The 6,000-nt window shown below is 45.9% G+C and overlaps 1 protein-coding gene across 1 annotated transcript in view; it reads right to left on the reverse strand.

The window, feature by feature from the left end:
• TOR4A (torsin family 4 member A) overlaps positions 1-5,579 on the reverse strand; it is a 75,758-nt gene extending 70,179 nt beyond the window's left edge. Inside the window, exon 1 of the mRNA XM_073600051.1 lies at positions 5,402-5,579. The gene's annotated coding sequence lies outside the window, so the exon portion shown is untranslated. The remainder of the gene's footprint in view (positions 1-5,401) is intronic.
• Between the last annotated feature and the right edge of the window lie 421 nt (positions 5,580-6,000).

The following is a 6,000-nucleotide window of genomic DNA, read 5'->3' on the forward strand; positions in this document are numbered from 1 at the left end:
CTGGGGAACTCCAATCCAAGATAGCAAGCAATTGTGCTGCAAGTTTGAAAATTACTTGCTGAGCTATTGCTAGACTTGCCAGGGTTCACAAGCTTGTTGCACAATTGCAGCAAGTCCATATTGCGTGACTCCAGATCAACTTTCTTTGCAAACATTCTGCAAGTCTGCTGCAAGTTCTGGTTCAGTTATGTTGTGCAATAGTCATCCCACCACAGGGGTCACTGTGGCTGAATTTTCATGCTGTAGACTTTTCAGAGCTCTTGCTGTAGACTCACCACTGCAACTTTGCTCTTGCTAGAGACTTGCCACGCAAATTTGCTTCAAATTGGAAAAGTGTCAACTAGAACTTGTGCTTGAAGTGCTCTACAAGTGTAGAACTTGCCAGTGAAAATGTGCAGCAAGTTGACAGACTTACAATCAACACTGCCACAAAATTTGTAAAAAGTTATCCTTGCTATCTGGGATATGCATGCAGCTGAGTCCCCAACAGGTGGCAACCCTAGCTGGGAGCCACATGGGGCGATGGTGTGAACCCAGCCTAAAAGTTTTATTTTATTTTAGCTGGCACAAGGGAGGGTTATAACCACTGTCATCGTTTTTTTTTTCACCATCTGTGTCCTATTTCGGAGATTTCCCTTCACTTCCTGTCCCATAACCAAACAGGAACTGAGAGGAATTCCCTGCAAATTAAGGCCCCAGGTCACCAGAACTAGTGTCGCTATTGGAGGTTTCCCCTCTATTACTTTTCTTAGGACAACCCAAAATTTGGGATTTTCTTTACTTTATCTTTTAATGATCCACTCTATCCAAAACTAAAAAAAAAAGTTTTGCCATTAGTTATACTTTTTGCAGGAAAGATTAGAGGAGGAGGGAGGGAACTTTGGTAACCACTTCCCGCCCGGCCTATAGCGGATTGACATCCGGGAAGTGGTTCCGTTATCCTGACTGGGCGTCATATGACGTCCAGCAGGATAACATGCCGCACCCGCGGGGGCATGCATCGCGGCGATCGGTGGAGCGGTGTGTCAGTCTGACATACTGCTCCACCGATCTTGGTAAAGAGCCTCCGGCGGAGGCTCTTTACCACGTGATCAGCCGTGTCCAATCACGGCTGATCATGATGTCAATAGGAAGAGCCGTTGATTGGCTTTTCTTCACTCGCATCTTACAGACGCGAGTAGAGGAGAGCCGATCGGTGGCTCTCCTGGCAGGGGGGGTCTGCGCCGATTGTTTATCAGCACAGCCCCCCCTCAGATCACCACACTGGACCACCAGGGATCGCCACTAGGACCACCAGGGAAGGGGCAACATGTGGATGGCCAGGTATGTACCCCATGGCCATCCACATGTGCCCAATGTGCCCAGTCAGTGCCCAATCTGTGCCAATCAGTGCCCACAAATGGACACTGATTGGCACCATAATATTGCCTAGATGCCCTGCAATGCCAACCTTAGGAGCATCAGTGCCACCAATCAGTGTCATCAGTGCCACCCATCAGTGTCCATCGGTGCCACCTGTCAGTGCCCATCCATGCCCATCAGTGCCCACCTATCAGTGCCCATCCGTGCCACCTATCAGTGCCACCCATAAGTACCCATCAGTGCCACCCATAAGTACCCATCAATGCCACCTACGAGTGCCCATCAGTGCCGCCTATGAGTGCCCATCAGTGCCACCTATGAGTGCCCATCAGTGCCGCATACCAGTGACACCTATCAGTGCCCATCAGTGCCCATCAGTGCCGCTTATCAGTGCCCATCATCAGTGCCACCTCATTGGTGCCACCTCACCGGTGCCCATCAGTGCCGCCGTATCAGTGCCCGTCAGTGCAGCCATATCAGTGCCCATCATTAAAGAAGAAAACGTACTTATTTACAAAAATTTTTAACAGAAACAAAGAAAAACTAGTTTTTTTTCAAAATTTTCGGTCTTTTTTTATTTGTTGCGCAAAAAATAAAAACCGCAGAGGTGATCAAATACCACCAAAAGACCAAAGAAAGCTCTATTTGTGGGAATAAAATGATAAAAAAATTGTTTGAGTACAGTGTTGTATGACCGCGCAATTGTCCTTCAAATTGTGACGGCGCTGAAAGCTGAAAATTGGCTTGGGCAGGAGGTGTCTAAGTGCCTGGTATTGAAATGGTTAAGAATAGTTATAGTTAGGCTTTTCTTCCACTATAAGGGGCAGTTGGAGGGGAATAGTAAAAATGTGGCTCAACCACCTGTTTTTATCACTACTCAACCACAAGTGTAAGTTGAGCCCTTAAAGCGTATAAAAATCTAAACCCAAAAAGAAAAATGTAAAACACTGCAACTGTAGTGGCTGAATTCGTTTTCTTATTTCAGACTTTTTTTTCCTTTCTTTTTAATGAGGTCAAAAGAGCAGGCTGAATGAAAAAATCCGAACCGATTCCCTCATCCACATATTCGAGGTGGATGGGGAATCCTTCCTACTGCACTATTGTATTCTGACAGTGGGACTCCTCCACTGTCAGAATATCCAGATCCCGCCCCACGCCGATGAAGTCCCGCCATAGGACGTAACGCGTACGGGGGAAGGAGCGCATGACGTCACCCGCGGTCATTCGTTAGACACGATCACAAGCCTGTCAGCCGGCACTCGGATCGGAGTGCCGGTCTCTGTGAGTGTTTTATCTACTTGCTTTTCTACTATTCTACTATTCAATAAACTAGCTACGGAGAGCACTATGTTTTGCCTTTTATTTTATATGTACCATTCGTTACTGTACTGAGTGCTGGGAAGTGAAGGAGGAATCACCTACCATACAGATTGATCCATCTATGTTTTTAAGCGGTGTGACCTGTTTCAGGTCGAATATCTGAGGTGAGGGGCCATCCATGCCCGGTGGAGGGATAATAGTCACTATCCAGATATTGATCTCAGCGTGCATATTGTCACTGGTGGTCCCTGTCTTCTGATCCTGTCACTACATTTTTCATATGTTGATTTAAGGACTTTTTTATTTGCGCAGCACTTCTTATATTATTTATGCTTTTGAGGTATTTATATTTTGAATTGACCTTAGTGCCTGCTTGCATTTATCTTGTTGTGTCCATTTACTAGTCAGCGCTGAATTTTATTATTACTACTTTTTATAGAATATCCAGATCAGCACTGCAGCCATTAGCTGCAGCTGCTGATCATGTGGCTTTTGTTCAACAGGGCGGAAGAACAGAAATTAAACGATAGATCGACTTTTGCTCAACTGCAGTGGCCAAACATGCATTGAAATTCAGCTGGTCCCTATGGCTGGACCTTAAAGTAGTACTAAACCGCAGTTGAAGAGGGAAAAAAAAAACCCTGCAAGGAGATGTCATAATGTGCTAGTATGCATCGTATTTTAGGTCATTGTGAGAAACTTACACTATATTACCAAAAGTATTGGGGCGTCTGCCTTTACACGCACATGAACTTTAATGGCATCCCAGTCTTATGCCCCGCACACACGGTCGGACTTTGTTCGGACATTCCGACAACAAAATCCTAGGATTTGACGGATGTTGGCTCAAACTTGTCTTGCATACACACGGTCACACAAAGTTGTTGGAAAATCCAATCCTTCTAAACGCGGTGACGTAAAACACGTACGTCGGGACTATAAACGGGGCAGTAGCCAATAGCTTTCATCTCTTTATTTATTCTGAGCATGCGTGGCACTTTGTCCGTCGGATTTGTGTACACACGATCGGAATTTCCGACAACGGATTTTGTTGTCGGAAAATTTTATCTCCTGCTCTCCAACTTTGTGTGTCGGAAAATCCGATGGAAAATGTGTGATGGAGCCCACACATGGTCGGAATTTCCGACAACAAGGTCCTATCACACATTTTCCATCGGAAAATTCGACCGTGTGTACAGGGCATAAGTCCGTAGGGTTCAATATGGAGTTGGCCCAACCTTTGCAGCTATAACAGCTTCAACTCTTCTGGGAAGGCTGTCCACAAGGTTTAGGAGTGTGTCTATGGGAATGTTTGATCATTCTTCCAGAAGCGCATTTATGAGGACAGGCACTGATGTGGACGTGAAGGCCTGGCTCGCAGTCTTCGCTCGAATTCATCCCAAAGGTGTTCTATCGGGTTGAGGTCAGACCAGTCCATTCCTCCACCTCAAACTCGCTCATCCATGTCTTTATGGACCTTGCTTTGTGCACTGGTCCAAATCATTTGGTGGTGGGGGGTATTATAGCGTGGGGTTGTTTTTCAGGGGTTGGGCTTGGCCTCTTAGTTCCAGTGAAGGGAACTCTTTAGGCATCAACATGCCAAGACATTTTAGACAATTTCATACTCCCAACGTTGTGGGAAGAGTTTGGGGATGGCCCCTTCCTGTTCCAACATGACTGCTCACCAGTGCACACATCAAGACCCATAAAAACATGGATGAGCGAGTTTGGGGTGGAGGAACTTGACTGGCCTGCACAGATTCCTGACCTCAACCCGACAGAACACCTTTGGGATGAATTAGAGCGGAGACTGCGAGCCAGGCCTTCTCGTCCACATCAGTGCCTGACCTCACAAATGCGCTTCTGGAAGAATGGTCAAACGTTCCCATAGACACACTCCTAAACCTTGTGGGCAGCCTTCCAGAAGAGTTGAAGTTGTTATAGTAAATGGAGGGCCAACTCAATGTTGAACCCTACGGACTAAGACTGGGATGCCATTAAAATTCATGTGCGTGTAAAGGCAGGTGTCCCAATACATTTGGTAATATAGTGTTCCTTGAAACAAACCTTCTTCACCTGATCTTCCTTCTGGGTACGTGGCCTCCAGCTACATGAGTGGGTGAGGGCACGATGAGGTCACTTCCGCACATGTGTGTGGGAGTCTCCATTTATACCACAGGCCCCGAAGGTCCAGCACGGTATGTCAGACTTTCAGTAACGTCACCGGCTGCATGCACTCTGAATATTTTCCAAACTGTACAAGATTAAGAGATAGTCACAAAACCTACAAGCAAGCCTTATTTTAGGCTTTCCTGAAGGTATAAGTGGTAAATGAGTTTATGTACATCTTAAACTTTTTTCCATTCTACCCAAAACCCCCCCAAAAAAACTAGTTTTGGACAGAAATACAGTTCATTTTCTACAAATCTTTACATTTATTAAAACAAAAATATGGAAGATCAAAGTTTATAACTATATAAATCACATAAAAAAGAAGCATACATGGAAAGCACATTCAAGACCCGGCCCACTAAAGTCATCGAATTGGTTTCTGAACTGGCTGCATAATTTGGCCATCCCAATAAACTGTGAGATTTTCTAAGCCATCAGATCATTTCACCTTTGCAAGGCGAGTTTAAATACAAACTGGAACGTGAACCCTTCCAATTTCCTTTCACATTTCTGCATTACAAACATTTTTTTATCAGGTTCTACATACCTGGAAGGTCCTAGGATCACAAACTTCAGATCTCTCGGTACTTTTACGGGTCACGCTGAGCCATGTTCGGATGTCGGAGACGGCTGCGGAGGCCTGCGACACCAAAGTGAGCGAGAACTGATCCACCTCTCCCTGTTGCTGCAGACGAGAATGAATGCCTGTAAACAGCTGGGCAGGAAAGAAAGCTCTCTCATATCCACCCCCAACCCCCAGAAGAATGCAGATTTTCCTACAGGCTATAAAACTCAGTCCTTCTCTAGCTCAGGTGTGCAATGTAGTACCAGTCACTAAACTTTTCTCAATGACAGTCAGTAAAGAGGGAAGGGATGATGTTGCTACTTATAGGGATGAACACCTTTTATGCGGAGTTAGGTGTGAGAGAAAAGTCATGCAAGTGTCGATTTCTCTCCTTCAGGGGTCTCAAACTGGCGGCCCTCCAGCTGTTGCGAAACTACAAGTCCCATCATGCCTCTGCCTGCGGGAGTCATGCTTGTAACCGTCAGTCTTGAAATGCCTCGTGGGACTTGTAGTTTCGCTACAGCTGGAGGCCCACCAGTTTGAGACCCCTGGGGGCTCTTTCCCACGGGTGTTGAAAATAG

This window comes from Aquarana catesbeiana, linkage group LG09 (assembly GCF_042186555.1).
Source record: "Aquarana catesbeiana isolate 2022-GZ linkage group LG09, ASM4218655v1, whole genome shotgun sequence".
In the NCBI taxonomy this organism is placed as follows: domain Eukaryota; kingdom Metazoa; phylum Chordata; class Amphibia; order Anura; family Ranidae; genus Aquarana; species Aquarana catesbeiana.